Source organism: Gymnogyps californianus, chromosome Z, assembly GCF_018139145.2.
Source record: "Gymnogyps californianus isolate 813 chromosome Z, ASM1813914v2, whole genome shotgun sequence".
Taxonomy (NCBI): domain Eukaryota; kingdom Metazoa; phylum Chordata; class Aves; order Accipitriformes; family Cathartidae; genus Gymnogyps; species Gymnogyps californianus.
The window spans coordinates 9,848,438-9,858,841 of record NC_059500.1 but is presented as its reverse complement, the minus strand read 5'-3'; the positions used below and the strand labels follow the sequence as shown (position 1 = coordinate 9,858,841).

Genomic DNA, 10,404 nt, shown 5'->3' with positions numbered 1-10,404 from the left:
CTTCTCTTACGGAGAGACGTGAAAGAAACAGTGCAACTGCAGGGATGTGAAGCTGCAAAGAACACATCTGCCTGCTAGTTTCCAAGCAGTCGTTCTTCAAATTAACTTCACTTGATTGATCTGTTGGGTAAATAGCGGTCTCTGGCTATGACCAGACCAATGCTGCCCGTGCTGTTGCACTGCTTAAACGAGCAGGAAAACCTCTCTCCCGCAACTGAGAGCTCTTCAGCGGACTGTGCCTGTGCTCCTGATGTCTTACAAAGGAAAGGGCTCTGGATACACAAATGTTTTCCTCCGCATTGCAGCAGACAAAACTTAACACTTCTCAGCCCTAAGGGCATGACTGTACACTGCTTGCCCGCTTGTGCCCCTCAGTCCCTGTGGCCCGTGATGCATGCTGGTGAGACGCAAACGGTCTGGGCTTTCTGGCGATCTCGGGCGAGTCACCTCACTGCCGTGTGGCACTGTGCTCCCCGCCTGTGAAACGGGGGGTAATGAAGTCCCCAGAAACGCTTCTGCAGCTCCCTTGGCAACTGAGGAATGAAACTCCATTGCTCCGCAGATACCGATTTTGTTTCCATGATTTACTCTAGCTTGTGGATGTCGGTTTTTTCCGTTTTACAGTCAAGGCATATTGGCAAGAGCACTTCACACACTTGCGGGAAGCCAGGACTCTGCGCTCATTTGCAGTAGAATAACTCCCGGGTCACCTTTTCTTTGCCCTGCCAGCTAGGAATTTGGCTTGCATACAGTTGGGGCGGCACCGTTCTCACGTAGGATAACACATCTGTGACTTGGAGGCAAATCTGAGCCTAACGCAGAGTAAGCGCAAGCTGCTCTCTTGCTGTTCTCACCGAGCCTCGTAAGCGATAGCTTGTTGAGGACAGGTTATGCTGGGTCCCAGGAGTTCAGAGTGGCCCGGCAGCTCCTGCCCAGCAAGAGCTGCTCCGGTGGATGGGGCAATGGACGACTTTTGAGCACGGGCCCGCAACACCGTGCGGCACTCTTGGTCAGCCGTCCTGCCCGGCGCCCTGCGCGCGCACGATGAGACAGGGGAGAAGGAGGCACGCCGGCGATGCCAAGGCCGGGACCGGGGCCTGGATCCCACCCTGCTGCCATTGCCATGCCCTGTGCTCCAGGCTGCGAGGGTCCTCTAACCCAGAGCATCCCCGGGGTTTGGGGGCAGCAACGCTGTTACGGGTCACCCAGATCTCCTCCCTCTGTGTGTTCGCTTTGCCCGCCGGGTTCGTTCTCCTCGCCGCTCCCTTTTTTGGGGGGGCGTGCAGTCCAGCCTGTGGGGGTGCTGGGTGAAGCCACTGGAGCTGCGTGCTCACCGCAGCGGGGGCCGGGGGAGGAACAGCAAGAGGGGGCTGCCGGACCGCGTCCAGCCTCTGCCTGGCAATTGCCGAACTCCAGGGAGAAATGTCGCCGGGCTGGGGGGGTCGTGGCGCTCCCCGCCCCCGCGGCGTGCGGGAGCGGGGAAAGCCCCGGGCACCGGTGGCTCCGGCACAAAGGAGGGCGCCGGGGCCGGGCGGGGGGAGCCGCGGCGGTGCCCGGGGGGACCCCGCTCCCTCCCCTCCCCTCCCCTCCCTCCCCTCCGCTCCGCTCCCCTCCCCTCCGCCCGCCCCTCCCCGGCCGGCCCCTGTCCCCTCCCTCCGCTCCGCAGCCGGGCGGGGGGCGGAAAGCCGGGGCCGGCGCCCGGGGAGGCAGAGGAGGAGAGGCGGGCGATGGGGAAGGAGCGGCGGCGGCTCTCCTCCGGGCACCGTTAGGGAGAAGCGGGGGGCGGGAGGGGGTGAACAAGCAGAGGAAGGCGGAGGGAGGGCGTCCCCGGCCCCCGCCCCTCTCCGCCGCGCCGAGGAGGGAGGAGGGAGGAGGGAGGAGGGAGGGCGGCCCACGCTGCCCGGCCGGCGGGCGCTGCCCGCCCGCCCGCATGGAGACCGCCGCCCGTAGCGGGGCTGCCGCGCCGCGCCGCACCGCGGGGTGAGGCGGGCTGGGCGGGTGCGGGGGGTCCGCTGCGGGGGCTGCCCGTGCGGCCCCGCGGGGTGCGGGGGGCCGGGGTGGGCGGCGAGGGGCGGGTGGGAGCCCGGTGCCGGAGGTGCCTCCGGCCCGGCCGTGCGGCCCCGTGTGCCGGGGGGGCTCGGGGAGGCGGCAGGAGCCCGACACGGCCCTGGGGGCGTCCGGGCTGCGGGAGCCGGGGCGCCGCGGCGGCGTTCCTGCTTCCCGCCGCCGTTCTGCGAGCCGAAGCGGGCTGGGACGCGGGAGCTTGCGGGGTTGTCCTTCAGCATCCCTGGGATGCCCAGGAAGCAGCGCGGGGGCAGCGCCCGGGGTGCCGGCACCAGCCAGGGGCCGTGCGGGGCCGGTGCGGGCTCGCCGGTCGCCGCGTGGCGAGCGGAGGACGCGGGGTGGCCCGCCGGGGCGAGCAGCGCGCTCGGCGGCAGCGCCGCGGCGAGCGCGGTTCACCTGCGGAGGGGCACTCTTCCCACGAGCGGGTGCCGGGCTGGCCCTTGCCCTGGCGTGGGGCTGCGGACGCGCCCCTTCCACGCGGGAGCCTCCCCCTGAAAGGGGGGTCCCTCACCGCCGCCTCTGCTCCCGACCTCGGCGGAGCTGTGCGGGCTGGCAGCCGGCCGCTGTCTGGGCCGGGGTGCCTGGGGGAGCAACCCCCTTCCCCTCGCCCCAGCTCGCTGCCGGGGCAGCCCGTGGTACCGTCCCACCGTGTCCGTGGTGAAAACGCGTGGGTTGTCTGCGCCCCGAGAGTGGGGACAGGGCGGGGATTCCCGCCAGCAGCCCACGGAGAGGCGGTTGCCAGCGAAGGCGGACACCATGTTCCTGGTCCTCTCTTCCCCGGCTGCGCGCTTCTCTCCCGGCCTCTCGCAGTGCGGCGGAGTTGGGTGGTAGTTGGGGAGCAGACTGCGTGCTGCAGCAGGGCGGGATGGATACGCAGAGTGGGTCGACAGCTGCTAGGGCAAGGCAAGCAAGAAACGTGAGGGTAGCTCTGGCCTTGCCGCTGCCCGTACCGGTCGGCTGAGTGCTGTTCGTCTCAGCGGTGCAAGTCAGGACCAGCTTTCTCTGCAGGCCCGCGTGTGCCGTGGGAGTAGCACCGCTGGCAGATGCTGAGGGACACACCTGAAGGCACGTATCGTCTCTGAGCAATGGAAACACGGCATTTTGCTTGTCTGCATGCTTTAGAAATGGTGTGTCAGTGCTGTATGACATCTTGTCAGTTTTTCCCTTGAAAGCGTGGCTGAAGCCTTTGATCCACAGCGCCTTTCTGAATTTGCTAAGCCAGATAAATCACTCATCGAATACTGCGAGCCCTGCCCTGATAGAGAATGTGTCCTCCGGGTTTATAGCCTCTCTCTGTGTTAGCCTCCCTCTTTCTTTTTTCCCTTCTCTTCACACGTGTAATTAAATAGCTCATTTCTTCTGCGACACATCCCAGGAAACGTGGTTGGCTGGGTTGGTTTTTTGGTGTTTTTGTTTGTTTGTTTGGTGGGGGTTTTTTGTTTGTTTGCTTTTGTGTGTGTGTGTGTGTGTGTGTGTTTGTTTGTTTGTTTGTTTGTTTGTTTGCTTTTTCAGGGTTAGGAATGTTTTGGAACAGGAGGTCAGAAGAAGGGCAATACAAAGTAAAGGAGCTTCATGTAGACCGCTTAAAGAAGTTGACCGTGATGGAAAAGAAGGGGGTATCCCATGTAACAAGAGATCCGATCAACAGTCATCTGGCAGAGGACCGAAGGGATGTCTTCTGTTCTAAAAATAGCTAAGAAGTCATACTGTTCACGTGGGAAGAGCAGGCTGCCCTTCACCCGCCCCCTTCAGCACCATCAGAACTGGGTAGCTAAGTGAATCACAAAAGCCTTTACTGTTTTCCTCCCAAGTACCTGTACCACCCCTCCTTGGCCGAGCGTTTGTTTTCTTTTTCACAAACGTTAGTCCCACAGCTAAATCCCAGGATCTTCCAGGACCTCAAGGATGGGTTGGCCATCGCTGTATCCTGCCACAGGTAACAGTGCTCCCTCCAGCCAGGACTGCCCCAGCTGCGGTCCCCAGCACTGGACTTAGCCAGCCCCTTTCTGAGGGAGGCAGGAGAAGCAGGTGCCTCCTGTGCAGCCTGCCAAAACGGGGCTGGCTCTGCAGGGCTAAAAACGGGTGCTGGTTTTCAGTCAGCAACGGCAAGCGTGAATTCACTCACAAAGTTTCTCTCTTATTTGAGAGATGCTGTGCTGTTAGGATACCGCTCAGAATAACATTCGATCAGAATCTCGCCCTCAAATGTCAATACATTAGGCTGGAGCTACAAGAGCGCGGGTAACCACTCGTACTGCAAACGTACAATAGAAGTTAATTCTCTGTCGAGCGCTGCGAGTGACATAGTCTGTAACATTTCCTTAAGTCAGTGACCATGACCTTGGGATGCATACCAGTTAAAAATAAGGTTTTACAAATGCTTGGAAATGCTAAGTGTTTCCCATTACGTGGTTCATTCAAAGCACTTAACGACTTTTCAAGTCCATGTCAGTAGCTATATGAGACCAAAAAATCCTCATGGAGTCATCTGGGAAAACGCAGAAGAAAAAAGCACATCTGTCTTGTTTTAGCTTCCAACCTTGGATCTGGATTTTCTAATTCTTCTTTTTCTGGGAAGGAAGGGGAAAAAAAGAAAGAAGAGTTTCTGCAGAAGCATACATCTCCTTCAGAACAGAAGCGTGTGCCCACTTGTGCATACGCCTTTTTATCAGTGTCCAGGTATAAAAATGACAAGAGGTAAGAAAAAGATCTGCAGCCATTTCTTTCTGCCTTCTGTGATCTGCTGTCTGGCTTGGACCGTGCTTTGCAGGCTTGGAAAAAGACCAAAGAGGTGCCAAAGGAAAAATATATGAAAATGCAAGGTATTTTTATAGACTAGAACTCAACTCAGCATACCTTCGTGGCTTAACTCCAGCCAGATGTACGAACAGATACAAAGTGCAAGCTGTTTTGATCTTACCTCCTCCTTTATTTTCCATCCATAAGAAACACTGTGTTTAAATTAGATCACTAGAGCCTGAGATTACCCTTCAGGGAATTTCACACAGAGAATCTCAAAGTGTGTGCATGTGGGGGGATGATCCTCACTGACCATCCCGGGTAACGTGGAGAGGTCCTGTCACAACTTCTGTGGTGTGTTGGCCCGGGTTGAAGACCCCGAGAGGCGGTAGGGCAGACAGAGGAGAGGACTTTGCGTCCGTGGAGGGATCCTGCTCAGCTGAGCAACAGGAAACGTGATCAATGCGTAAAAAGGGACGCTTAACTTAAAGTTAGGCTCCTGATGCAGCACTCAGCACGACAGGGTTGGGGCAGCCCTGGGGCTCCCGGTGCTATTTCTGTGCAGAGCTGCTGACACTGCCAACATCCCGGCGAGGCCGCGGGCCCTGCTCAGCGCTGCCCCTCTACCAGTCGCACTGGTTTACCAAGGGTTATAGTTACGATAGCGTGTATGGGGCAAGAAAAATCGTAATGTATGATGAGAAAGGTGTTTTTCTTCGTGAGGGTTATTCAGTGTGCCCAGGGGCACTCCCTGCCGTGGGTCTTCGCCCCTACGGGTGCGGAGCAGAATATTCCCTTTGCCAGGAGCTGGCCTTGTCCCCAACGCCGCTGGTGTCCAGCCCCCGCGCATCCCGGGGGGCGATGCCGGTCCCCTGCCGGCACGGAGCTCCAGGGCCAGGCGCCTTCATGTGCTGTGTCAGGCCGACCGTCCCCACAGACCTTGCGGGTCGGGGAGCCCCGCGGCCCTGGGCGTCCCGAACTCACAGCTGCTCCTAAGGCCTTTATTGCGACTGGAACCGGGACTAAGAGTCTTTGGGCTGAGCTCTGCGCTCATGACACCCACCCAAATCTCGGTCCAAGGGGCTGGTCTGCCGGTGGAGCCAGCAGTAGAACCGTAAAGGCGAATTCTGATACGGTGTTATCGGTGCAGATAATAAGGGATTGCATTGTTGCAATTTTTGTCATTGCAGATTAAAGCAGGATGATTTCATGTAAGAAAACAGGAATTTGGAGAGGGATTCAGGTCATTGATTTTAGTCATTCAATGGTCATTCTTGACTCATTGAAACGAAAAGTTTTCGTAAGAAAGAGTCGACTTCAAGACACTTTCTATTTACAAATAGTAATCAGAATTTGAAATTGCTGAAGAATCTTGCTCAGACATTCTCAAGCGGAATACTTTTTTCCTTTAAAGGTGTTGTTATAGGTACCGTGAAGTGGGTCTGAAACAAAAACATAGAAAGGCTAACATTGCAGTGAAGTGTTCAGAATTAGTTTCCTCGTTTACGCTGGGGTAAGTCTACTTCACCGTATTTTCAGCTTACAAGTATTTCTTCATGTTTTAACTTCTAATGGTGATTTTGGATGGGAACGCTTTTGGATGCGAAAAAACTGTTCTTGCCAGAAAAGCTGTTTTTTGTCCTACTTCCATCATGCTCGTTCTATTTCTCCTGACTGGTCTTACTAGTGTCAACCCTGTTGTTTGAAATAAGATTACCTCACTGTACCTGGAGCTTCCATTTTGATACAAAAAATTATTTTCCTGAACTTTTATATCATTTTGCACTTTGACAATACTCCAAGCATAAACTTCCCTTCCAGTATGAGGAATGGAAAACTGCCCAAGGAGTATTACTCCTCTTGCGTCATGTTAGCGATATCTGCAGATAGCTGAGTTTATTTACTAGGTTCCTATGTATAAAAGACTGCATTCAATGGCTTTGTACAGGTGGATTCAGAGGAACTTGTAATTACCAGTTTCCTCAGCAGTGAGACGCGAGGAAATCCTAACAGCGTTGGAGTAAAGGACGAAATTATTGCAGACCGCAACTCCTTTACCAGGTATTCTCTCTCAGCATCCGATCGCTCACGCTACATGCAATTAAACTACCACCTACGACACAGCGCTACAGGGACAAAAAAAATCCCGAGCCAAAACCCGACGACCTTACTAACTGCCAGTGATTCAAATTTGCTGTACATTTATGACACACATGTTCTGCCTCACATACTTGATTTTGCCACCCATTTTCGTGGGCTCTACGTGGTACGGTGGAAGAACGTTCTGTCCTTAATAAACTGATCTCTCTTCTGTTTTCACAGTGGTTTCTCAAGGACGAGGGAAGGGCATGTTCATCACACCACGGGCCTTGTGCTTCCCTCTGCTGTGCGACCAAGAGAAAAGCACGGGCGTGCAGAAACCGTTTCCCGAGATCCCGATCGTCTGAAACGGTACTGTGGGCCTCTCTGGAGTGTACGGCCCTAGCATCAACACTGTTTATAAGACAAATCTTATAAAAAGGTCCATTTTAGACGGATGAGACATTTTGTACTGAAAAAAAAAATTTTTGACTTTGTACAATTAAATAGTACTCACAGCTTAGTATTTTTTGGAATATTTTGCCATTGCCAGAACTTTTCTGCCTCTCCCGCTCCCCTCTTACCTGAAATGCAATGCTTATGAAATGCATAATTTTGCATTTCATCCTGGAAAAGTCTTTGCTCACCGTTTTTTCCAGCAAGCTTTGATGTTTATCTGGGAAATCCGAGCTGCGGGATGGAGCAGGGTGGTTCCCGTTCTCGTTTTTTCCACCGTGCAGCTGATGGTGACTGAGGCAGCGATGGTTTGGCAAAGGCGCCCGCCGTGAGCTGGAGGTATCTTGGGAAGGAATTAAGAGTATGGAAACAGTGACGCCCTGCAGCCTGGCAATAGGGGGTGATTTATGGCACCGCCTGGTGATGCCGGTGCTTTCTGAGTCTGTGTCCCTGTTGTGACTGCTGCTCCAGAGGAGACACTGCTTGTGGCCAAGATGGGAGAAACTGCAGAAGTGTCCTCAGGAGCAGGGTGTTTTGAGATTCCCTGTTTGGTCTGTAATTCTGGGTGACTCCTCCAGCCTCAGAGATCTGCTGCTTACTACTCGGCTGCTGTCTGCTGCTAAATTTACTACTACTACCTCGCCATCCAGCCTCTTCTATGCAAATGACAGGGTCAGGAGGTTGTCCTGTCCCACTGTGATGGGAGGGTGGTGGTGCAAGCGACAGCCCTGTGTGTGGCACGCAGTGGGGAAAGGGCAGGAGGTCGTTGTGAAAATATATCCCTAAGTCATGTCTTGGGGAAGGCAGTAATCTAGCATCACCTCTTCCCTCCCTGCCGTGGTCGCAGGTTTTCCTTACTCAGCTTAAGCAACAGCCGGTCCCAAGGACAGAGGAGGGCACCTGGGGCACTTCACACCAGGAGGCTTCCCACAACCCCGATCCGTATTTGGAACGGTGCCTGGAGACATTCCCAAAGCGACAGAGTTGGGTTTAACTGCACGCAAACGTCTCCTTGTCCAGCATTTCTCGTGAGCACGACCAGCACCCCCAGCGTGATAACTGTGATGAGGCCCGTGTGCGTTTGTGTCGACTGCTGAACTGCTCCTTGGGACAGAGAGGTTGAAGCCGCAGCATCCATCCGTTCCTCAGCCGGCAAAGCAGAATCAAGAGAGCTGTGGAAGAACCTCTGACCCTCGGGTCTTGCCTATGCTGAAACCAATCGTTCCTGCATTCCCCAAAACACAGCAAGGAGTTGTTTCCCACGCAGTTCAGGGCACCGAGGGAGGGTGAGGATGGGTTCGTGTGTAAATAGAGGACGACGTTGAGAAAGTCCTTCCTCTGTCAGAACCAATCCCTTCCTTTTGATTTCAGGTCACCCCTCTCCGGAACCCAAGTGTCTCAGAGACACAGGCAGAAAGCTGACAAAGCATTTCCCAGGGGGTAAACACCAGTTCACCTCGGGAACTGCTTCTCTGCACCGTGCTGGGATGAGATCTATTAACAGGCACATTCTGTATGCGTGTCTATGTTCTCACAGCTCCTGTGAAAGTAGCTGGGCTCCTCTGAATGCCAAGACACAGCCCAAGGAGGAAGGAATCTGTGTTATAAAGCTGTGTTCAAAATGCGGTTTTGTGGGAGAGAAGCAATCAGACATCTACCAAGGAGCACGCTGCCGTGAGTCCTACTGCCATGTGACATGCCAGCTGCTGAAACCAGCAGTAGAAAGATGAGCTCTCTGCACCCTCTTGTGAAAGTTCTCCGCAATTACACCGTCACAAATCCACAGGACATCTGCGGCAGGGACCATGGCTGTCACACTTGCTCCTCCCATACACTAGCACGCCAGATGCGAGCGCTGAAGAACTGGTGCCGTCAGCAGCTGTTGAACACGAGAAGCATTAGAAACAGGGGAACTCATGGGATTATTCAGCCGCTTCCTTGGCCGGCCACTCCTTTCCACACCTGGCTTCTTCACTGCTTCCAAAGACGACTGCAACTGAGCTCTGCACGCACATACACGAACCCCCCAGGCACAGGCACAGGCACAGGCACAGGCACAGGCACCTCCAGCAGGACAAACATCTACCCACCTTGGAGAGGTTCCTGCTTCGTCACTCTCTGTGGGGTGCAGAGACAAGTGCTGGAGGTGGCAAGGTTATAGCTCATCCCAGCTCCTTTTGTTGACAACAACGGAACTCAAGCTCAGTAGATTTTTTTTTAAAATATCAGCCTAAATTTGTCTTTTCATTGTTTAATCCATTTACTCTTTTTTATGCTAGTTTCAACTGCTGTACATAGTCCTTTCCTTCCTTTGATGCTTCTACCTCTTCCTTTCTTTGCACCTTCCCCTCCCTGATTGTCAGCTGAGCTATTTTCAGATCTTTTACGGTCCTTTTTTTCAGCCACCTGGTACCAGATCTGCCAACACCATAATAATTCTCATTGTTTTACCCCTAACTGCCTTCTCTTTGGGCCACCTTCACAGCTGGCAAAGCTTCCATCTTGCATCCGCAATTTTGTGACAGTAAGGTGGGTAAGGACTGAAGCAAGTGGTTTCCTAAGGACTGCAATGCAACAATGAACGGCAAGCCAGACCTTTTCTCTCTCAGGCGAAGCTGCTTTGAAAGGGCTGACGAATTCCCATCACGGAAATGAAGAGATGTTGACAAAGGATCACGCTGAATGGATTTGAAAGGGGATAGGAAGCTCAGCTTGCAAAATGAGACACAAGGATCTTTCTCCCCACCAGAATTTTGGTGTCACAATAGCACTGCTTCACGCTGGCGAGCTGTCCCCAGGAGAAGAGCTTTGTCAGGCCCCTCTTTGCACATCCCTCCCGCCTGCGGGAGGAGTAGCCAGCCGTAGGCGTGCAGCCTGCTGCGCCCAGCTGGGAGAGGAAGCCCCTGCCAGACCCCTCAGGCACGTGCAGGGTGGGGGGACCCCTCCTCGGTGTCCCCACGCCGACACCTCACGGCGGGGTGCAGGGCTCTGAGGATGCTCCTTCGGCCGGCAGAGCTCGGGATGCCCCTCACGGCACTGGGATCGGGCGGGGGCACTGGGGGCTGC

At 54.9% G+C, this 10,404-nt stretch overlaps 1 long non-coding RNA gene across 4 annotated transcripts; it reads left to right on the top strand.

Moving 5' to 3' along the window:
• Positions 1-1,911: 1,911 nt before the first annotated feature.
• On the top strand, positions 1,912-7,384 carry LOC127027077 (uncharacterized). Of its 4 annotated transcripts, none has more exons than XR_007767782.1 (6): positions 1,912-1,980; positions 3,577-3,831; positions 3,939-4,886; positions 6,218-6,316; positions 6,752-6,864; positions 7,126-7,384. It is a non-coding gene; the product is annotated as an uncharacterized LOC127027077 (long non-coding RNA). The 4 variants fall into 4 exon arrangements; XR_007767781.1 differs by having other exon boundaries at positions 3,931-4,886; XR_007767779.1 differs by having other exon boundaries at positions 3,577-4,886.
• The last annotated feature ends 3,020 nt before the right edge of the window (positions 7,385-10,404 follow it).